General features: G+C 38.9%; 1 protein-coding gene across 1 annotated transcript in view; it reads left to right on the forward strand.

The window, feature by feature from the left end:
• Positions 1-24,334, forward strand: part of COMMD10 (COMM domain containing 10) — a 217,287-nt gene that overhangs the window by 51,287 nt on the left and 141,666 nt on the right. The window lies entirely within an intron of this gene.

Genomic DNA, 24,334 nt, shown 5'->3' on the forward strand with positions numbered 1-24,334 from the left:
AGAGGGTTAGTCAGTGAACATTATGAGAGACTCTTTTGATGGTGTTTACTTTTGAGCTGCTGAGCCGAAAACTTCCTGCAGTTCATCAAAGTGTGTGGTTTCTAAAAGTCTTTCTTCTCATTCACTTCCAACATACACATGAAAAGCGTAGCCTGCAGTGAAGTTCTAATTGCTATCACATTAGATAGCACTGTTGCACTCGTGTCCTTTCTCTTGGAACGTTCCTGTCTCAAGGCTTTCCTGTTTTGCTACTAATTTTATCATGAAAACTGGGCGATTGTAGCTTCTCTTGCAGTATTTTGATTTATATATTCTAGTTGTTGGCAATTAATTGTCTTAGTGTTTGTCTACTGCATTTAGCAAAGTAAGATTATTTTCCTGTTCTGAGATACATCAAAAAGAGGGTTTTTTGTGTTTGTTTTTTTTTTTTTTTTTTTTTTTTGGTTTATTTCATTAGAGGGCAGTAGAGCTCTTTGCTTACCTAACCTCTGGCACTTACAGTGTTATTTGAAATAACATTCAAAATAATTTGTGAAGTCAGTAGTTGTGGGAAATGCTAAGTGTTCACATTTCTAATCTGTATATAACAATAGAGTTCTCTTGTTTCCATCAACAAAATTAATGTCTATTAATCAGATATGTACAGAACAAATAAATGAAATCATCATGATTTCATTGTTTGTTAGTTTCTCTGTGATTATTTGCCAAAATGAAGTTTATTAAAAAGCCTTCAACACTATTGACTATTTTTGTAACATTCTGTCGCTTGTATTAATTTCTTTGTGAGAAAAGAGAACACAGTAATCCCAAGATAGTTGAATGGCTCTAATATAACTACTTCCAGGCTAATCATAGTTGACATTTCTTTATTTATAGAGAATAGCAATTTTATACTTAACAAATGTTGATAATTTTGAATATTCCAAGCACCTTAACTTTAAATATCCTAAAAACACTAAAATACTTAAATTTTGCTCTTGGTTGTGCATTATTATGTTTCCCCCAGTAACTTTGCACTTCTGAGACAATCATGTTTTGTTAGTACAGTGACTCTAAAATTTTTTGGTACATCTTTTAAGAAAGAATCTTGGTGTTTCATTCGTTTCTTCTTTTGAAACAACTGGGATAAAATCGCCATGGAAGGGAACTGTCATTTACCTTAAGGTTAAGTTGGATTATGCTCAGGTTGCACAAGGTACTTTGTGGTGGGTAATTACGATTTCAAGTGAATTTAGGACTTTAAGTACTAATTTGTTGAGTTAGAGATCTTCATTCTTATTTCCAAAATGGGTGACAAATTCTATTTAGAGTGAAGAAAAAGGAGGGAAAGCCCTGTTTTAGTGCTTATTCTGTGCTAGACATGGTATCTCCTTCTTTACTTCTCGGGTGCCTGGGTGGCTCAGTCAGTGCAGCTCAGGTCATGGTCTCGGTCCGAGTGAGTTCGAGACCTGCGTGGGCTCTGTGCTGACAGCTCGGAGCCTGGAGCCTGCTTCAGAGTCTGTGTCTCCCTCTCTCTCTGCCTCTCTCCTGCTCACACTCTGTCTCTTTCTGTCTCTCAAAAATAAATAAACATTAAAAAAAAAATTTTTTTTTTAGATAAAATACTTCTTTCATGGTTACCTGGGTGGCTCAGTTGGTTAAACATCCAACTTAGGTCATGATCTCACGGTTCGTGGGTTTGAGCCCCACATCGTGCTCTGCACTGACGGCATGGAGCCTGCTTGGGATTCTCTCTCTCCTTTTCTCTCTGATCCATCCCTGCACCTGCATGCACTTTTTCTCTCACATGCTCTCTCGCTCTCTCAAAATAAATAAATAAACTTAAAAAAAAAATAAAGCTGTCATCATATTGAAAAAATGAAAATAAAAGATTTCTTTCTTTTATGAATGAATTGTTGTTATTATACTGTTATTGTCATTATCTTGTTATTATCCCTATTTTATAGGAAGATGGAGAAATGGAAACACATAGAGATTAACCCCGAGGTTATACAACTAAAAAAAAGTAGAACTAGGATTTGAAACCAGACAGTTTAACTTCAGAGCACTGTACTTTATTCATTGCTGAGATACTGCCTCTTTTTGCTTGTTTAATGACTTAGCAGTTGATCCCGTAATGTATGTGTGTTTGAAGTTGCTGAAAGTGTTCTAATACGCACTGTTGTATCTTGTTGGTTGTTGTTCTCCATACAGTGATAGGCATATGGATTCTCAATTTCCTTTTGCTTTTCTCTAATTGAGTTGAAATAATTTTACACCTAAAGTCGATGAGAGACACTAATAAATACTTTTACATAGTAAAGTTTTATGTTTTAATGTTACCTCAGTTCACTAAAGACTGTGTTTATTAACACACTTTACTGTAACAGCTATATGGCATCATGGAAGTTGATACCTTATGAACAAAGAAATAGGCTATATCATTAAAAAGAAAACATCCTTAGATCTGTTTATGACAGATTCCTTAGTAAGAGAAAAATACGTCTTTATTCAAATTATGAACTCTTGTATTAGAAATGTGAAGTATTCTTATCTCCCTAAAAGTGATAGTTGTATTGACTGATTTTGAAGGGCCTTCAGATTTCTCAAGCTGCTCTCACAAACAGGTCTGAATTTTACAAATACTGTATTTTTACTAATCTAATCTGTATAAATAAATATATTTCAGTATATTTCCCTTGATAATTTAAGTTTATTTTTCTCTTTAACAAAATTTTTTTTAAAAATGTTTATATTTGAGAGAGAGAGAGAGAGAGGGACAGAATGCAAGTAGGTGAGGGGCAGAGAAGGAGGGAGGCATAGAATCTGAAGCAGGCTCCAGGCTCCAAGCTGTTATGACAGTACAGAGCCCATAAGGGGCTCGAACTCACAGATCATGAGATCATGACCTGAGTTGAAGTCAGATGCTTAACTGACTGAGCCACCCATGCACCCCTATTTTTCTCTTTTTTAAAAGTTGTGCATCTATTATGGACATTTTAAAAAATATAGGAAAAAAAAAGACAATTAAAACCGTACCCACAACACTGTTATGTTTTGCTATAGGACTTTCTAGTTGTTTTTTACTTTGCATCTCTTAACTTGTAAATGATTAAAAAAAAATAATGATATTTGCATTTGGTTTAGGAAAAAATTGAGATTTTATTATTACTGTTCAGTACTTGATATGGTTATGAGAAGATAATCTCATTCATTAATCAGAATTTTTTTCCATTTTGATAAGTAGCAATTACTGCTTTTTCTAGAACATGGTCTCCTGTGATCTGAAGAAACATTCAGTAAAGTCTTGGGCTTTTTACTCACTGATTTCGATGAGAAATTTTATAAAATGAGCTTTGCTTCCAGCAGTTCTGTATTAAGATACTAATTTTCATTTGTGCCATTTGGGATGGTTATTTAGGGTTCAGAAAATTTTGAAGACAGGTCAGTGGTTTTTCTTCTCAAATGAAATGATTGATAAGTATTGTCTTTTTAAAAATTGTGGTTCTTGGGGCACCTGGGTGGTTCAGTCGGTTGAGTGCCTTTGTTTTTTTCTTTAAGGTTTATTTATTATTTTGAGAGAGAGAGAGATACAGTGTGAGTGGGGTAGAGGCACAGACAGAGGGGAGAGAGAGAATCCAAAGCAGGCTCCGTGCTGTCCGTACAGAGCTTCACGTGGGGCTCGAACTCATGAGTCGTGAGATCATGACCTGAGCCGAAATCAAGAGTCAGATGTGTAACCAACCTAACCACCCAGGCAACCCGAGTGCCTGAGTCTTGATTTTAGCTCAGGTCATGATCTCACTGTTGTGAGATCAAGCACCATGTCAGGCTCTGCGATGGGTGTGGAGCCTCCTTCAGATTCCCTTTCCCTATCCCTTTGCCCCTTCCTTGTGCAGATGCGTTCTCTCTCGCGCTCTCTCTCTCTCTCTCAAAAAACAGGAAAAAACAGGTTTTTTTCATTAGTTAGGTTATGTATGTTTATTGTAGAAAACTTGTAGAAAATTGTAGAAATTGTAGAAAATTCCAGAGATATAAAGAAAATCTCAGAGGTTTACCCCCAAGATGCAGCCAATCTATTTGACCTATTTTATTTCCGTGTTTATTCTACAGATACTTTCTTCTGAGAGTGTGATTCTATGACTTTTTTGATTTTATGTTCTGCTTTTGTCCTGTAACTCTGTAAAACTTTTTCCATATTGCTTCCAACTTATCATGCATGTATTTTAAATGACTGTATTGTACTTTGGCTATGAAATACTATGGTTTTCTCCCAGTTCCTCCATTGTCAAATAATGGGTTTGTTTCCAGTATTTTCCTGTTATATTGTGACAAACATATTTGTGTATATATACATAGTAGGTGCTTAATGAACATGTACTGACTGACTGACTGACTGAATAAAGCCTCCTTAGTATATAGGATTATTCCCCAGGAGTATAATTAGTAGGTAAAAGGGTATAAACTAAAAAGAGGTCTTGCTATAGTTTGATAAATGGCTTTCCATAATTATTTTGGAAACATGCTCAGAAACTCAAAGGGTGCATTCAGAGGATTTAAGAGCTTCTGGAGAAAGGTGTGACATTACTATCTCACATATAGGCTCTTTCGTAACTGGTTAATTAAGTACTTTGGATAATTGTAGGAGATCAGTTAAAAGCTCAAATACTTTTGTAATATTAGAGAATCGTCCATTTTATAATTTCTTTATTCCATTAGTGTACGTATAAGCTTTCATTATGTGTGTTTTGGTTTATTATAGAACGTGCAGAAGCAATCTGATCAAATACTCTGGCAGTTATAGAAAATAGAAATAGCCTTTATTTGTGAGATAATTGCCCAGATACTCTGAGAACAAAGTCTGGTCCTTTGCAATCTAATTTATTTAAGTATTCCTAAGGCTATGTGGCTCTAGTTTTCTTGTTTTTGACTTTGTTTTGTATCCTTTTTCAGTGTGATCAGTTTCTCAATGATTTTGTCCTTCAAGGGGTCATGTTTTCTACATAAGAGCAATACAAAATGTTTTTCCTCAATTTAGTGCATATTTTGGTTTTGTAATCAATTTGACTTTCTAAAAGCCCTTATGTATTCAAGTCATATATGTACATCTTCATGATATCACAGTGAATCCCTTGGTATCTGTGTGAGAGCGTATGTGTGTGTGCAAGCTTTTTTCAAATTTCAGGCTCCCTAATGGAAACTCTGCATTTAACCATGAGAAGGCTTTATAAGCTAAAAAAAATTACTGTTTGGATACTATCTTTGAGGAGTAAAAACAAACAGAATATTAATACACAATTAGAGTGTGATAGTATTTAGTATTCATGTGGGGAAAATGATAGAAGAGTCTTGGAGAAGAAAATCCTTTCTAAAAATAATCCAGAAAGTTCATGCATTTCAGACTTAAAATATCATCTTTTCACTAACATTCTTTTAAAAAATTCTGTGGGATTCCAAAGTAGGTAAACAAACAGTATCACCCTTAGTTGTCTTTCCTAGCTTGGAGCCTTTTTATCTTTTTATATCCAGAGGCAATTGATAATTGTGGAATTCCCCAGACATAATAGAATATATTTAGACGTACCTCTAAATTTTGTTTGATGTATTTTTATGGATTAGAAATGACATTAATGTAAACCAGTGGTTTAAGTATTTTGATATGAAAGTGTTTATACTGCATTAGACAACTGAACAAATAAAATGCTGTTTCAGAAATTAAATAAGCAGTAACTTTTTCAATAGCTCAGATTCTGTTCAAGAAGTACTTATTAAGGGGCACCTGGGTGGCTCAGTCGGTTGGGCGTCTGACTTCGGCTCAGGTCATGATCTCACGGTTCGTGAGTTCGAGCCCCATGTCAGTTCTGTGCTGACAGCTCGGAGCCTGGAGGCTGCTTCAGGTTCTGTGTCTCCCCCTCTCTCGCTGCCCCTCCCCTGTTTGTGCTTTGCCTCTCAAAAATGAATAAATGTTAAAAAAAATTGAAAAAAAGGTATTTATTAAACATTTCGTATGTAAGAGACACTAGGCAAAGTGTTCATGATATGAGAAGGTCTTATTTTCTATCATGGAGTTTACGGTCTAGCAAGCCAGTAAATATAAGTTTAGTGACTGTTACAAAAGAGGGAATATATGGAGCCCCAGAGACTGACAGCAAGTAGTTAGAGACTGTGACAGGCAGGGGAGTTTCTGGTGAGAGAAAGAGCACATGAAAAAGGATGGAGGCTTGTCTCTTTTTTTTTTTTTTTTTAATTTTTTTTTCAACGTTTTTATTTATTTTTGGGACAGAGAGAGACAGAGCATGAACGGGGGAGGGGCAGAGAGAGAGGGAGACACAGAATCAGAAACAGGCTCCAGGCTCTGAGCCATCAGCCCAGAGCCCGACACGGGGCTCGAACTCACGGACCGCGAGATCGTGACCTGGCTGAAGTCGGACGCTTAACCCACTGCGCCACCCAGGCGCCCCTGGAGGCTTGTCTCTTGAGCCCATTGAGTATGAGGTAGCTGCAATATCCAGGTGGAGATTGGTTGGCAATCTGGGGCTTGAGAGAAAATTATAGACTAGAAACTGAGATTTGGAAATCATTGAGGGTTAGATTGTAGTTTCAGTCATGAGAATGGTGGAGATCAATCACTTAGGGAGAAAATATAGAAATTTATGAGCTCAGGATACTGGGAGGTCAGGGGGAACTCAGTTGATTTAGCATCCGACTTCAGCTCGGGTCATGATCTCGTGGTTTGTGAATTTGAGCCATGTGTCGGGCACACTGCTGTCAACACAGAGCCTGCTTCGGATTCTCTGTGCCCATCTCTCTCTTCACCTCCCCTGCTCACGCTCTCTCTCTCCTATGAGCTCCTAAATTTAAAAGGCAAGTAGAGTTGGAGGAGCTTATGACAGCGAATAGGAAGGAGCAGTCTGAGATGAAAGGAAGAACATTTCTTGGAGAGTGAATTGTGTCACACGTTCCTAAGAGGTAATGGAGAAGAAAAAGGTAAATTAACTAATTTAATCCTCAGAGCTGTGAATTAGGTCCTGATATTTTCCCTGGTTTGCTCAGTGGTTAAATGTCAGTGCCTAGATTGAGTACTGGAAAGTGAGAGAGCCAAGATTTGAATCCAGGTCCGTGTGACTCAACAGCCTCAACCTCTAATCACTATACAGGGATAAAAAAGTGAATTCAGTGACATGGAGATCACTGGTGATCATTGTCTAGGGGCAGGAGGAGCTGTTTTAAGATGGCGGGTAGTATTGAATGCTGTTGAGAGGTCAGGAAAGAGAATAGGCACGTGAGTGTTGTATATGGTTAGATGGACCTCTCTGATAACCTGGACAGTGGTCATCTCGGTTACAACTGAGAGGAAAAAGAAACCTGCTTGGATTAAACCAAGGAGAGAATGTGAGGACACAAAGTGGAAGCCACCAGATAAGTTAACTCTTTCAAGAAGCCTGGAGGTAGGATGGTCCCTGTAGGGAGTGTGGATTTAATGACTGCAGATGTTAGAAGAGGCTTGTATGCCGATGCCGCAGATCCATGGAGAGAGAAATTGATAACGCAGCACAGAGAGGGATATAATTTTCTTGAGAAAGTGAGAAGTTGCAAGATCCAGAGTGCAAATGGAAGGGTTGGACTGTGAAAGAAGTGAGAACATGGCATTTGTTGTAATAGGAAATAAGAGTATGGGTTAGGTATGTAGTTTTGAGTGTTGGAAGAGAAATTTGTGTCTGATTCCTGCTTTTTTCTCCAGGCAGCTGAGGGAGTGGGTAGGTTTAAGAGGTTTGAGAAACAGAGGAGAAAGTATGAAATAGTATTTTGTATACTGGGAAAATGAACAAACTCGGGGTTTTAGTCTGCTTCACTGTGTTGAACAGTGCTGATTGCCCATTTGCAATTTGTGGCCATAAATTTAAAATGGGAACTGTTGGAAGATTGTACATTTTTCTTGATCCATTTTTAGCTGCAGAGGTAGAGCAGGTGGGTAATTGGATTTAATTAGGGTTTCATCTTTGCCTGGGGTATCAGATGAAGGGAGAAAGGGAGAAAGGATGGCCTGTGTGTAAAAGGGAGTGATTCTAAATTGAGTCAGGCAGAGAGACAGCATAATGTGTGTTGGGGGCAGGTTGTTGGAGAAGAAATGGCTGGAGACAGAAATGGAACCCCGAGCCACAGCCTCCCTAGAGTAGGTTGTGGTGTAGAGGGCCCTCAGATAGACACATTAGGTCCAGGATCACTCGGGGAGTTTTTAATTTGAATCTTCAGACTTCTTTGGCTTGGTCTGGTGTATGGCAAGCATGTCCTTTAAGAGAGAGAAGTAGATAAATGTAAAACCTATCGTCTGATCTTGTCGGAACGTTTAGCCCTGCATCAACTTGGAAACTGAAGTGGTCCAGATATATGAAGATCTGTTCCATATCTAAGAGTTCTTAAACGTGTGGCCACTGGCTACGCCTTGGTCTGTTGCTTCCTTGGCTGACGATATACGCAACAGCTGCTGGAAAATACTGGAGTAGTTCACAATGAGCCCTCTATATTAACGATACTATAGCCAGAAATCAATTAAAATGTGTAAAATGTAAATGTTTTATGTCTCAACTGAATTTATTAACTTTTGAACACCATTGGTGATTTTCTGAATTGCTTTTCTAAATCTAGTACTCTAATTTGGGAATGGTACTGTAAATTTTAGATTCAAGAAACAGTGAAGTTGGCTAGGCTAAGTTTTCTCGCAAGTAAATTGTAGTGTTGAATATTGAATCAGTTCTGATAATTTTGGCAAAAAAAAAAATTGACAATTTTCTCTCCTGGCCTAATTTATGTGAGATTTTAAGCATTTTTGCTGTTATGTCACCATGTGAGTGCTTAAATGTATCTTTAATAGATTATGTAAATTGTGTTTCTTTAAAATTTTTTCATTCCTTTTTCTGAGAAGTATTTGGAGAAAATTAAACTTATATGAAGAAGACTCACTTTGTTATATAATATATTTCTCTCCTCAGAACAAATTTTTGGGCACTATTGACTGTTTTTATGGTATTGGGGAAAGTAAAGATTTTTCTTTATATTGGTTTTTTTGGTTGTTTGTTTTTGTTGTTGTTTTAACTTTTTTACTATCCTTAATACTTATCCCGAATTGTGTAATCTTTAAAAAACATCTCATGTCTGTATATAAAGTGCTTTAATGATTTTAATCAGATCCTCAAGTCTTGGGTTACCTGCCCTCTTATTTGGAAGTGTGGCCGTCCCAAGATTCCTGGTCATTGCGAGTCTGTGGCCGTTTACATGTTTGTGTGTAGCATCTGCTCAGTGTCACAGGTTCTGTGTTTCCGGTCTGTGTTTGGATGACATGTCTGAGGGTCTGAAGGCAGCTGTTCAGTTAGTGCACAGACTGTAGTCACTTTCAGTCACCTTATACAACGGGGAGTGGAATTCACACGCAGTGGGAACATACCACAGCTAGGGCTTTTAGATGAAATAAGGGGTAGCAAGTCGGGCCGGTGGAGCAATGCTGTCCTTGTCTTACCACTTACCCCACCTCTTGCTAGCAGAAACAAGAGACAGAATAGAATCTCATTTTTGCATATCTTGGTAACTTGTTTCAGAAAAGTTTTGATCCTAATTAATGAAGTGACCGGCTATATACCATTTTTACAATGTCAGATTTTGTTTTTAAAACTTGTTTTGTGGGGCGCCTGGGTGGCTTAGTCAGTTAAACGTCGGACTCCTGATATCTGCTCAGGTCATGATCTCACCGTTCATGAGTTCGAGCTCTGCGTTGGGGTAGATAGAGCCTGCTTAAGATTCTTTCTCTCTTTGCCCCTCCTCCCCCCCTTCAAAATAAATAAACTTAAAAAAAAATAAATTGTTATTTTTTGGAGTTTATATACATAAAATTTGCTGATACTCAGTAAATATCATAACATCAGTGAAATGCTATATGTTTGTTGTAGTGGTTGTGGTTAGTTAACAAAAAAAACATAGCTGACAAATTATTCAGGGTGAAGATAAAATGTAATAATAAGTGAATGTGTAAAAAGAAATTCCTTTTTTTTTTTTTTAATTTAGTTTGAGAGAGTGTGCATATTCACATTTGAGCAGGGCACGGGCAGAGAGAGAGAGAAAGAGAGAATCCTAAGCAGACTCTGCACTGTCAGCACAGAGCTCTATCTACTTGGGGTTTGATCTCACGAACCATGAGATCCTGACCTGAATTAAAATCATGAGTCAGATGCTTAACCAGCTGAGCCACCTAGGCATCCCATGATAATAATTTTGAATGAGATATTTTAATTGATATATGGCTTTCTGAGTATATGTATTATAAACTAGTTGTTTCCCACCATAGAGCATTACGTTGTAAATGCCTTTCAACCTTTCAATGTCAATAAATGAAATTTTACTCAGCAATATCACTTTAAATGGCTGCAGAGTATGGTGTTGTTTATATATTCCATCTTCTTTTTCTTTTTCTTTTCTTTTTCTTTTTCTTTGGGGGGGGTAAACATGGTTTATTTTTCAAGTAATCCTTCAGCAATGCCTTTCCTTTTGAAGCCATATTTAAGCCTTTTGGTAGACACGAACATTACTGGCCAGTTAAAATAAGGGAAGTAGATCTTAGAAATGATTCCATGTGTTAGAATTCTAGTAACTGCTAGAGTAATGAGTTTTTATTGCAGGGTAAGCTGTCTTTCCAGGGTTTATCATGTTTGGACATTTAGTCCAGAACATCCTTTTTTTTTATTATTATTATTATTATTATACTTATTTTTTATTTTATTTTTTAAGTTTTCATTTAAATTCAAGTTAGTTAATGTACAGCGTAATATTAGGTCCAGGTGTACAATATAGTGGTTCACCTCTTCCATACATCACCCAGTGCTCATCACAGCAAGTGCCCTCCTTAGTCCCCATCACCTACTTCACCCATCCCCCACTCCCCTCCCCTCTGGTAACCGTCAGGTTGTTCTCTAGAGTTAAGAGTCTGTTTCTTGGTTTGCCTCTCTCCTTTTTCTCTCAATGATTGTGTGTTTTGTTTCTTAAATTCCACATCTGAGTGAGTTATATGGTATTTGTCTTTCTCCCACTGACTTATTTTACTTAGCATAATACTGTCTAGCTCCATCCATGTTGTTGCAAATGGCAAGATTTCTTTTTTTTTTTTTTGATGGGTAATATTCCATTGTGTGTGTATATATACATATATACATATATATGTGTATATATACGTGTGTGTGTGTATATATGTATGTATATATACACATATATATGTATATATACACATACACAAATTGCATCTTTTTTATCCATTCATCAGTTGATGGACATGTGAGCTATTTCCATGATTTGGCTATAGTATATAATGCTGCTGTAAACATGGAGGTGCATGTTGGAATGGCTTTTAAATTTGTATGTGTGTGTTCATTAATTCATGAGGTTCTCAAACAGTGTTTGCTTCCTTCTTTCCTCTCTTCCTCCCTTTCTCTTCCCCCCTTCTTCCTTTCTTCTTTATAATGGAGGAGAAAGCAGTTTCTTTCAGAGCTATCCCATTTTATCTCAAGGAGTTCCAGCCCGACCATCTTATTAACAGGGTAATTTTATTCATGCTTAAAATCCTGCCACTTCCTTGATAAGGAAATTGTAATAAATACTCCAAAATAACCCAGCAGTAAAACAAAGAGAGTTACTCAGGTACAACTTTATTTATGAAATGAGCAAAAGCTTATGGAATACACCAGCAAAAAGAGATCTTAGATGGATATGGCAACGGATTCTTAGGGTAGATATCAAAAACACGAACAGCAAAGGAAAGAAGATAAATTAGACTTCCTTGAAATGGAAAACTTTTGTGTATTGAAGGACTGTGAAGAAAATGAAAAGATAACCTAAAGAATGGAAGAAAATGTTTGCACATCATATATCTACTAAGGGATTTGTTTCTCATATATTTGACGAACTCCTGCAACTCAACAACAAAAACAGTTCCACTAAAAAATGGGCAAAGAACTTGGATAGACATTTCTCCAAAGAAGACGTACAAATGGCCAAAAAGCCCGTGAAAAGATAATGCATCATTAGGCATTAGGGGAATGCAAATCAAAACTACAAGGAGATATCACTTCACACTCATTGGGGTGGCTATAATTACAAAGAGAGAGGAAGGAAGGAAGGAGGGAAGGAAGGAAGGAAGGAAGAAAAAGACAGAAAATAGGTGTTGTTAAGGATGGGGAGATATTAGGACCCTTGTAATTGCTGTAGGGAATATTAAATTGGTGAGCCCCAATACTTTGTCAGTTCCTCAGAAATTCAAACATAGTATTATCATATGACTCTGCAGCCCCACTGCTAGATATATATCAGGAAGGACTCAAGTCAGTAAATGTACATGTGTGTGGAGAGCAGTATTAGTCACAGTAGCCAGAAGGTCCCAGATGTCCCATCAGCGGATGCATGGAGAAACAATGTCTGTAAATACGTACAAAGGAATATTATTGAACCATAAGAAGGAATGAAGTACGATATATGCCTCAGTGTGGATGAACCTCAGAAACATTCGCTTAGTGAAAGAAACCAGACCCAAAAGGTCACATATTGTGTGATTCCCTTTGTGTAAAACATCCAGGTTAGGCAAATCCATAGAAGCAGCAAGCAGATCAGAAGCTGCCAGAGCCTGGGGGAGGGAAGGAAGGTAGAGGAGTGACAGCTTAAAGGTTAGGAGTTTCTTTTTGAGGTGAGGGAATGTTCTGGAATCAGAGAGTGGTAATATATTGTGAATGTATCAGGAACCACTGAATTGTGTGCTTTAAAGTGATTAAAATGGTAAATCTGATAGACATCAGGAAAGAGAGTAAGGGAAACTGACTTTAGGAATAATTCAACCTTCTTCCTAAGTTTATTGATTAGGAAAGTCAGGCCCAGTGAGATTAAATGATTTGTCAGTTATTTTTTGCACAGCCGGATGCGATCCTTGTCTGACAGAATGGAGGGGGCAGTGGATTTAAAGTGACAAAACTGGGGCGCCTCAGTGGCTCAGTTGGTTAAGCATCCAACCCTTGATTTCAGCTCAGGCCCTGATGTCACGATTCATAGGATCACGCCCTGTGTTGGGCTCTGTGCTGACAGCGTGGAGCCTGCTTGGGATTCTCTCTCTCCCTCTGCCCCGTCCCCTTCTCATGCTCTCTCTTTCTCTCAAAATAAATAAACATTTTTTTAAAGGTAAAATGATAAAACTGAGTTTAAATTCTTAGAATGTGGGCAAGAATCTGAATTTACAGCAAACTTCCCTTTTTGAAAATGTGGCTAGTAATACCTCTCTTAGGATTATTGTTGATAGAACTCATTGAGATAATGTCAGCAAAATGCCTATTAGAGGGAGTCCCACATAGTAGGTACTTGATGTTAATTGAATCTGAATTTGCAATGCTGTAGTCTAACCTTGTGTTAGGAACATAAGTTTTTCTGGAAAATTTTTTTAGGAATATATTATCTTGGAAGTACTTGAGTGCTGGCTTCATAGCTTATACGATAGTTTGCTCTTTAAAAAATACTGTGCAGCATTACAGTATTCTAGCTTCTAAGCAGGCTCTTAGAATTGAGATTGAATTGTCTGTAGCCATCGTTTTTAACAAATCACTGTTGCATTTCTCTTATTTAGTAGAAAGGATTCCCAAATGAATATGGAGGAAGAATACTACTTCCTTAATTGCTAATACTGCATTGTAGGCTACTTGAACTCGCTGTGGGACTTTTTTTTTTTTTTTTTTTAACCCGCAGTGACCTTTCATAGAGTGTGTGCTCTGAGAGACCAAATTGGCATGGCAGTGTGCCAATTGTAAGTGTACTTTTCTGTGATATTAAATCATCTTTGCTTTTATTTGATCATTCTCAATGACAGTACTTTCTATTTACTCAGTAGCTTTCAGCAGGGCTCAAAACTCTGCAAATATTGAGCCTCAAAACACTCCTTTGAAGCAGGCATACTGTAATCATCCATATTTGTTAGGAGAGGAGGAGGATGTTACCATTTCATTGTTAATACTGTAATAAGAGACGAAATAGTTTATTAAAAATCGGTTGCTAATTAGAGGATGGTTTTCTTTGAAAATGAGAACCGGGGCGCCTGGATGGCTCAGTCGGTTAAGTGTCTGACGTCGGCTCAGGTAACGATCTCACCATTCATGGGTTCAAGTCCTGCATTGGGCTTTCTGCTGTTGCCATGGAGTCCACTTTAGATCCTCTGTCTCTCTCACTCTCTGCCCCTTCCCTGCTCATGCTCTCCCTTTCTCAAAAATCAACAAACATTTAAATGAATAATAAATAAATAAAGTAAAATAAAATAAAAAAGAAAATGGAAACCAAGTTTTTCTGCCTCATGTAGACGATGCTCAGGATTTCCATCCTCATTTTAATTTGCCTATTTTCTCTACTTTTCAACCAAGTGTAATGTGTATTGACTTCTTCAGATTCTCAAGTACAAGAAGAAAGTTGCAAGCGTGTACCTAAAGTAGTGTAACTGAACTATATCAGTTGTCAAGTCTTTTTGTTCTAGACATATCAGTAGAGTAATTTATATATTTTTTTAGCTTTGAGGGTGAGTACTGTGTAGTCAGTTGTAAGTTACATGACAGTCACCTCCTCAGGTATTTTAGGTTGGCATGGCAATGACTAATAATACCACTGGCAGGTAAGTGTGTTTATGCTTCGCATTGATGGTATGCATTTTATGAATAAAGTACTGCCTAATCCAGTATCTTTTGGCTGTTTGTTTCTTGAGCGGTGATCTTTGGAGATGGGGAGATATCCTATAGGTTAAGATACAGAACAAGCTTAAAAATGCAGTTTAAAATGGGGCCTACTTAATGATAATTCCCGAAAAAAGATAAAAAATTTCTCATAAGGAAATTTAGTTTGTTTTTGTTTGTTTTTTAAAAATTTTTTAGTTAACATACAGTGTAATTTTGGTTTCAGGAGAATTCAGTGATTCATCACTTACATACAACACCCAGTGCTCATCACAAGTGTCCTCAATACCCATCACCTATCTAGCCCATCCCCCACCAACCGCCCTCCATCAACCCTCAGTTCTCTGTTGTTAAGTGTCTCTTGTAGTTTGTTTCCCTCTCTTCTCTTCCCCCCCTTCTCACATGTTCGTCTGTTTTGTTTGTTAAATTCCACATATGAGTGAAATCATAGGGTGTTTGTCTTTTTCTGATGGACTTACTTTGCATAGCATGGTATGTTCTAAGCTCCATCCACATCACTGCAAATGGCAAGATTTCATTCTTTTTGATGGCTGAGTAATACTCCATTTTACATGTATATATAACACATCTTCTTTATCCATTCATCAGTCAGTGGACATTTGTACTCTCTCCATAGTTTGGCTATTGTTGGTAATGCTTCTGTAAACATTGGGGTGCATGTACCCCTTCAAATACGTATTTTTGTATCTTTCGGGTAAATACCTAGTAGTGGAGTTGCTGGGATGTAGGTAGTTCCGTTTTTAGTTTTTTGAGGAACCTCCACACTGCTTTCCAGAGTGGCTGCGCTGGTTTGCATTCCCACAAGCAGTGCAAAAGAGTTCCCCTTTCTCCGCATCCTCGCCAGCATCTGTTGTTTCTTGTGTTGCTAATTTAATTTTAGCCATTCTGACAGGTGTGAGGTGGTATCTCATCGTGGTCTTGATTTGTATTTCCCAAATGATGAGTGATGTTGAGCATCTTGTCACGTGTCTGTTAGCTGTCTGGATGTCTTCTTTGGAAAAGTGTCTTTTCGTGTCTTCTGCCCAGGGAATTTGGTTTATGCTAAGAAGCAAATCCATAAGTTGCCTTGCGGTCGGTTAATATGGGCCAGGGCCCGTTTGGAGGCCGAAGGGACGTCTCATTTCTTCTTCATACTATATACAATTTGCAGATGTCTGAGATATCTCATTGTCTCCACTTCTCTCCTGCTGAACTCTGGCCAGCCTGGGTGGGTGGGGCGGGTTGAAGCTGAATCTTAGCAGTTGCAGTGCAGACAGTAACTGCTATACAGATTCTACCACATTCAAGCAAGCAGGAGGATAACGGTAATTTTATTGACCACTTAATATATGCCAGGTATTCTTTATGCTTTGATGCTTTGTCTCATTGGACCCTTGCACTTAATAAACAGTGAGGCACTTTTTATTATTTGCCCAGGAGGACTGAAAATAATTTACAATTTAATAAAGTAGCCACCGTTCTAACATAATGATTACTTTGCCTCCTGCTTTTAGTGTGGCTCATGGCTAGTGCCTATTCTCACAGTCTATGTTTTTGTTTTTTAATGTTTACTTATTTTTGAGAGAAACAGAGCGTGAGTAGGGGAGGGGCAGAGAGAGAGGGAGACACAGAATCCGAAGCAGGCTCCGGGCTCCGAGCTGTCAGCACAGAGCCCCATGCAGGGCTCGAACCCACAAACCGTTAGATCATGACCTGACCCAAAGTCAGATTCTTAACCGACTGAGCCGCACAGGCACCCCAGCAGTCTTTATGGTTTTATCGTTGCTCTTAAACATTTTGTTTTGATGGCCATGAAAATCTCCTGAGGGTAGGTGATTTATTTCCATTTGCCAAGTGTGAGGAGTCAAAGACTGACCTTGATAGAGATGAGGCTGAGAATTGTTCCTGTTCTTTTTGGCAGGGCTGTCTGGGTGATCAAGTACTTATAGTACTAGGGCATCAGAGAATTTCTGGTAGGAAAATAGTCTGCACTGAATTTTTCTAAAGCACATCTCCACAGCTGTAGAGCAAGTAGGGAACAGGTCAGCTGAGATACTGACTGAGCCTTTTGAGCCCTCGGGCAGCCAGGCAGGGTCTCCGGGCACTGGTGTTTTCCAATCACACCCAGCCGCTAGCTGACTTGTGGACTAAACACACTGTAAAGTACAAACATTATCATTTGCTGTCAGTGCCAGGATGGGAGTTAGGCTGAGGAAACAGAATTTCCCTCAAAAATGGTAGGAAGTAGAAATTGTAAAATATTTTGTCTTTTTTTAAAAAACTGAATTCACTCTCTCATCTTCTGTTTAATTGCTGGGAGGATATTGTGTTCAGGGTTGAAATTTATAGTTAGCAGTTTATTGTTAGTGATCTCAGAAGTTAGCCGTAGTGATTTGCAGAAAATATAAGCATTTCCTGAATGCTGTGTCTACTGGCTGATGGTGTGGATTGACTGAGGGCAAATTTGACCTGTTTTCTGAGGATGCCTTTCACCCCCATTATTCTCTTGGGGGAAGTTTGGTTTACTAGCAGTTTTAGGTAATTTTTGAAGCTCTGACATAAAAATTCTTTTAGATAGTGAAGATGAGCTACTTCATCACTGATTGACAAACAGCAAGTTGATCCAAATCAGTTTCGAAGTGGATTCACAGACCACCTTAATTATTGCCACATTCTCATTTCTGCCAGCCTCTCCCACAAACCCTCATAGTTTTGTTTTTGCACCTTAATGTTAAAAAGCATCATGATCTCTTTTTTTCTTTTACGTACAGTGTCACCTCATCTAATGGGGAAACAGGTTTTAGAGTCTAAGGTCATGCAGGTGATGATGATCTCATGGAGAGCACACTTTTTTTTTTTTTTAATGTTTACTTATTTATGGGAGACAGTGTGAGTGGGAGAGGGGCAGAGAGAGGAGGAGACCCAGAATCCAAAGCAGGCTCCAGGCTCTGAGCCATCAGCACAGAGCCTGACACAGGGTCGAACCCACGAACAGTGATATGATGACCTGAGCCGAAGTTGGACGCTTAACCAGCTGAGCCCCCCAGGTGCCCCTTAGGCAGAGGGAATCCCTTAGGAGCACATGGCATTGGACCCAGCATCACATTCCTGTAAGGACAAGTCACCCATTTTACTGTCCTTTGGCAGTTTGTTTGAACAGTTCAGTGTTTCTTTAGTTGAACATTTAGAGAGCATGTATGTCCTTTAGCACTGGAATCGCTGTTAGCCCACATGGGACCTCAGCTTGCATTGACTGGTGATACTGAGGATGGACATTTTCCACCTCACTCCAGGACTTAAACTCGTTCAGGCAAATGGTGGGCCTAACTGCCTGCATTATTTGATTCTGTCTCTGTTTGCAAAGGGTATACTTGAGGTCATATAAGGGAATCATAGTTGAATTCACAAATTCAGTATCTTGTCACTCCATTGTGTCACCTGATACTTGTTCTGTACGTGCTTCATATGTTTCACTTATTTATGCCTTCAGGTTCTTATTTCTGAGAATTTAAAAGTACTACTGTGTTCATTAAGAAAGTCCCCTGCCTGTTACCAATCTCCTACTGATGTATAGGATTAGAGCCTGTTAGGAGAGAGAAAAGGCTTTAAATATAAGCTCACCGGAATTCTGTATTTGTTGTCTAAATATATTCTTTAAAAACCTTGCACATAATCATTCTGTGTGCCCAGTGAAAAAAGGAAGGGATAAGATAGTGAAGGTGATAGTTGCTAATTTTTAAATTGGCAGGGCAGAGTGTATCTTGACCTAATTAGTGCCAGTTTGAAGAATACTAACTCTGATATGATTCTCTGTTTCCTCCAAATATATTGAGCTGGGTTCTAATTGCTACCCACCAAGCAATTTTAATTGGATTTAGATTCAGATACGGCTGTCTCCCATGGTTTCCACTTTTGTAGACTCGACTTAGGCCGCTTTATACAGTAGGGGTTTGCCTTTATTTATATTAATAACATTAAACACCTATTTTTCTTCATTCTAGGCCATTAAAACCTATCACAGTCATTAGTGTAAGAAGAATTCTAAAAGTCAATTATCGTAACATTAAGACCTGAAAATTTTGAGAGCTGTAACATTTAATTTATTATATTTTAAAAGGTTTGGTTGAAGATTACTATTTGTGGGGTTTTTTGGTTTTTTTCCACATTAATATTGTTGCAGAGAGGGTTTAGACTCTATTACTAAATAGCTGTGTGTCCTGAGACAAAGCATTTGATGCTTTGCCTCTCTGATCTTGGTGCTATCCTGTCCAAAATAAAGGGCTCGGATTAAGTGATTTCTCCCATCCAGCTCATAAATAAGTCCGTATTAGATTTTGACAGACAATGGAGAGTGAGGTTGATGAATTTCAAGGTGGCGTTGGCGTTGGCATTCAGTGAAAACAACACAGTCTTCAGAATCACACTGTTAGCCTCTTAGGAAGAATCTCAAGCAGATTACGTATCTGCTTCGGGCTCAAATTCTAATCTGAAAATTTGGATAATAAGAGCTACCCAACAAGATTTGTCTGAGAACTAAATATGATAGGAAACGCAAAAGTGTCTATTACAGTACAGTTTAGTTCATGGATATCTTTATCCCTTAAAGATAAGGTGAGGACAAGGCAAATTGAAATGCCTCACCCTTTATAAGGCTGTTACTGAGTTTTGCCAAAAGTGGAACTGGCTGTGAAAGTAGAGGCATAAAGAAGACAATTCTTTGAATCTTTAAATATTCTCTCTAATATCTTTAGGATAAATTACTTTTGACAGCAGTTGGAAGAACATATTTAAGGGACGTTTAGGTCTGTCACAAGACGTTACTGAATTTTCTTCTTTAGCACTAGTAACCTTCTTTTCTTTTCCTGGAGCATTGGCACTTAAATCAGAAATGAATACTAAGTAAACTTTCAGGCAAAAAGCTGGATCCAGTTCTGTTGCTTTTATAGTGACTTTGGACTCATCACTTAACAGCTATGTACCTCTTTAGAGATAATGCCAATTTTAGGGATACTAGAATATACGCACTATCTTGAATATTTAAAGGAAACTAGCAAGTATCAAAGAATATGGACCATCAGAATATTTTGGAGGAATGGCCTCCAAGGAGGCCTATACAAGGAGTAAAAGCCTATAAATTTGTCAGTGTTTTCTGTTAGTACCTCATTGGTAAGAAATCTTAATGCGGTAGACTCTGTTTTGAATTTGTGGCTCTTGGGGCTCCTGGGTGGCCCAGTTGGTTAAGCGACTGGCTTCAACTCAGGTCATGATCTCATGAGGCCTGAGTTCAGGCCCCACATTGGGCTTTGTGCTGACAGCTCAGTGCCTGGAGCCTGTTTCAGATTTTGTGTCTCCCTCTGTCTGTCCCTCCCCCAACTCAACGCTTAGTTTCTCTCTGTCTCTCAGAAAAAAATACACATTAACATTTTTTTTTTTTGAATTTGTGGCTCTATAGTTGGTATCTTTTAAAAATTACTGGATATTTAATTGTAATCTAGTTGGCATGTAGCCTTGAACTGAGCGTATGGGGTAATGATAGTGTACCTTTACGCACTGATTTGTCAAATAAATTATTGGTAGACCAGGTGTGGTAGTGGTATTTGTTTGAACTTAGGCTTTGGTTTGTTATTTTCTGTTAGGATTGCAAAATCTTAACTTTTATCACTGGAGTTGGGCTAACCATTTGGGCTTATTGTGTTAGCTGTTTGAATCAACTGGAAAAAGCCACTAAGAATCTACCTTGATATTTGACTATACAAAAAGCTGTATGCTTAAGGGAAACCCTATCCCTTTACTTACAACACATGAGAGAGCATAACTTTGAATGTTTGATGAATGGCAGGAGCTAGGACTATATCTGCTCAATTTTAAAATAAAAGTAAAGAAGTTAGAAGTAGGTAAGAGTATAACTTATTATGGAAAAATGTATAGAAGATAAAAATAAGGGAAATTTATCAGCGTTCCAATTTCACATTTGTGATGAAGATCTCAGAAGTTACATGGAGTGTCTTTAAATTTTGAATTTCTAGCCAGAGAAAAGTCATTTTTTATGAATACTTCTTTAAAAAAAATTTTTTTTTAAATGTTTTTATTTATTATTGAAAGGGAGAAAGACGGAGCATGAGTGGGGGAGGAGCAGAGAGAGAGGGAGACACAGAATTTGAAGCAGGCTCCAGGCTCTAAGCTGTTAGCACAGAGCCTGACTCGGGGCTTGAACTCCCAGACTGTGAGATCATGACCTGAGCCGAAGTCGGTTGCTTAACTGACTGAGCCACCCAGGCGCCCCATGAATACTTCTTTACAAAAAAATAGCCACTGGCTTGGTTCTTAAATACTTAGACTAAGTCCTGTAGAAATTTCATCTGAAATGGTTTTAGCAGCATGCAGTATTCATAATTATAAAATCAGCATGCTGTTTGGATCTTCTAAAACTGGTTCAGGAAATTTACTTAGTACTTACTGGTTCAGGAAATGTGTAAGCGACCTTGAGATTTTTTTTCTTTTAAATTTTTATTTTAATTCTAATTAGTTAACATACATTGTTACATTGGTTTCAGATGTACAGTATAGTGATGCCACATACATCACCCTGTGCTCATCGTGACTAGTGCGCTCCTTAATCCCCAGGAATTTTTTTTATGTTTCGTTTTTTTATAATTTTTTTTAATGTTTATTTATTTTGAGAGAGAGAGAGAGTGAGAGAGACAGATTGTAAGTGGGGGAGGGACAGAGAGGGAGACACAGAATCCGAAGCAGGCTCCAGGCACCCAGCTGGCAGCACAGAGCCCAGTGTGGGGCTTCAACTCACTAACTGTGAGATCATGACCTGAGCCAAAGTCAGACGCTTAACCGAGCCACCCAGCTGCCTCTGGAGCTTTTTCTTTTCTTTCTTTCTTTCTTTTTTTTTTTTTTTTAACAATACCATTCACAGTGGTGTCCTGTCAAGGAAGCTTCAGTGAAACTGAAGCAAAAAAATTTTTTTAATGTTTGTTAGTTTTTGAGAGAGAGAAAGACAGCATGAGTGGGGGAGAGGCAGAGAGGGAGACACAGAATCCGAAACAGGCCGCAGCCTTGAGCTGTCAGCACAGAGCCTGACGTGGGGCTCGAACTCATGAACCGCGAGATCATGACCTGAGCTGAAGATGACACTTAACCAACCGAACCATTCAGGCACCCCTGAAGCTAATTTAAAATTACTTAAGATTGGCACTTGGTCAAGAGAAACTGTTTCACCTACCATTTCCCTCAATTGAAAATAACATAAGCAGAGAAGTAGATTAAAAAAAAAATATTATGGGTGAGTTTGTTTTCATTAAAGCCAGGAAAGTAAACTTATAACAAATTCCATTGTTGATATAAACAAAATATTTACATCTAAAATGTTAGGAGTCTCAGCTTTTCAGTTAATGTTCTGGAAAAATATTAACCATTAAAATATACATTCAAATAATGTGAATGGAACACACAATTTTTTGCCTCAGGTTCCAAGCACTTTATCAAATAACGAATAGAACTTTACAGTAGTATACCACTGTTTCTCCTCTCCTAGCCTTTTGCTGCTGCTGCCATGCATTTTTCTTACATATGTTTTAAACCTCACACTATGTGACGGTATTTGTTTAAACAGATCAATTATCTTTTAAATAAATTTAATTAAAGATCCAAGTCAGTTGCCCTAAGGGAGATTATCAGGATGGGCCTGACCCGTCTGACTCATTATTTTTATTTATTTTTTAAAAATACGTTTTAGGGACGCCTGGGTGGCTCATTCGGTTAAGCATCTGACTTCGGCTCGGGTCATGATCTCACTGTTGGTGGGCTTGAGCCCTGCATCAGTCTCTGTGCTGACAGCTCAGAGCCTGGAGCCTGCTTCGGATTCTGTGTCTCCCTCTCTCTCTGCCCCTCCCCAACTCGTGCTCTGTCTCTCACTCTTGCTCTCCCTCTCCCTCTCCCTCTCTCTCTCTCTCTCTCTCTCAGCATGTGTGAGCAGGGGAGGGACAGACAGAGAGGGGGAAAGAGGATCCCCAGAAAAGGACTCAGTACTGCCAGCACAGAGCCCGATGCAGGGCTCGAACTCAGGAACCGTGAGGTCATGACCTGAGCTAAAGTCGGACGTTCAGCCGACTGAGCCACCCAGGTGGCCCCAGGTATACTGTTTAAAAGCACAAAGTTTTGGGGCACCTGGGTGGCTCAGTTGGTTGAGCGTCCGACTTTGGCTCAGGTCATGATCTCACGGTTCATGAGTTCGGGCCCCGCATTGGGCTCTGTGCTGACAGCTTGGAGCCGGGAGCCTGCTTCGATTTCTGTGTCTCCCTCTCTCTGCCCCTCCCCCGCTCATTCTCTCTCTCTCTCTCTCTCTCTCTCTCTCTCTCTCTCTGTCAAAAATAAATATTTAAAACATTAAAAAAACCACAAAGTTTTCACTGGCTAGTAGCAGAAGAGGAAGTCAGGAAGCTTCACAGCAAGAGACTCCACGTGTTGCCAGTTTGAAGATGGAGAAATTAGTGAGACAGAATGAGGGCAGCCCCTAGGAGAAGAGAGTGTTCTCTGGTTGATGGCAAGGAAGTGGAGAACACAGACCATTAGCTGCAGGAACTAGATTCTGATTCTGGCTGCATCAATCTGAGTAAGCTTGGAAGCAGTTGCTTCCCCAGAACCACCAGATAGAAGCCCAGTGTGAGTGACACCTGATTACATACCCTCGTGAGAAACACAGAGGAGACACCGGCCAAGCCTGACTGAAATTCTTACCTACGGAAATGTGAACTACTCATTGGACGTTGCTTTAAACCACTAAGTTCTGGTAGATAACAGTAAAAAACCAATATACCTTTGTAAGACCTTTTAGCAGTCTGAACGTCTCTAGGAGGCTCTGTTAGATCTTTCTGAAGTCTTCACATAGGACCTTCCAGTCCCACTCTAGATTTGATCTTTGCCTGGAAGCTGCTTCCTTCTTTGAGAATCATCTTATCAGCTGGAGGTGCTTGTTACCTCAGGGTTGTATTGTTAAATCCCGCATGTCCCTGCCCCTCCAGAGTTAACGGTGTATTCTTTAGCTCATCTCTTTTTCTTTTCATATGTCATCATCATAGACAGTGAGAAGAAGCCCAGTGGGCACATTCAGTCATTGACTTCATTAGGAACATGTCCTATTTTCAAGTGTTCTGCCAACAACAGTATTTCTAAACTTCCTTCCAAAATAAAACCAGCATCCCCGTGACCTTTGCCAGGTCTTTTAGGCTTCCGCTAACACTCTCTTCACTCCCTTCTAGGCTTTAATATTCTTCACCTGGTTTCAATGCCAGTAGCAGCTAAATTCCACACACTAGTGGCCTAAGGCAGAAGTGCATGGCCTTTTTATGACCCAGCCCCAGAAGTCCCATGGCATAATTTTTTATTTTATTTTATTTTTTTTAACATTTATTCATTTTTGAGAGACAGCATAAGCAGGGGAGGGGCAGAGAGGGAGACACAGAATCTGAAGCAGGCTCCAGGCTTGGAGCTGTCAGCACAGATCCTGACGCAGGTCTGGAACCCACCAACCGTGACATCATGACCTGAGCCTAAGTCAGACGCTTAACTGACTGAGGCACCCAGGCTCTCCCTCCCCCCATAGGATAATTTCTATG

The sequence above is a fragment of the Prionailurus bengalensis genome, chromosome A1, assembly GCF_016509475.1.
Source record: "Prionailurus bengalensis isolate Pbe53 chromosome A1, Fcat_Pben_1.1_paternal_pri, whole genome shotgun sequence".
Classification (NCBI taxonomy): Eukaryota; Metazoa; Chordata; class Mammalia; order Carnivora; family Felidae; genus Prionailurus; species Prionailurus bengalensis.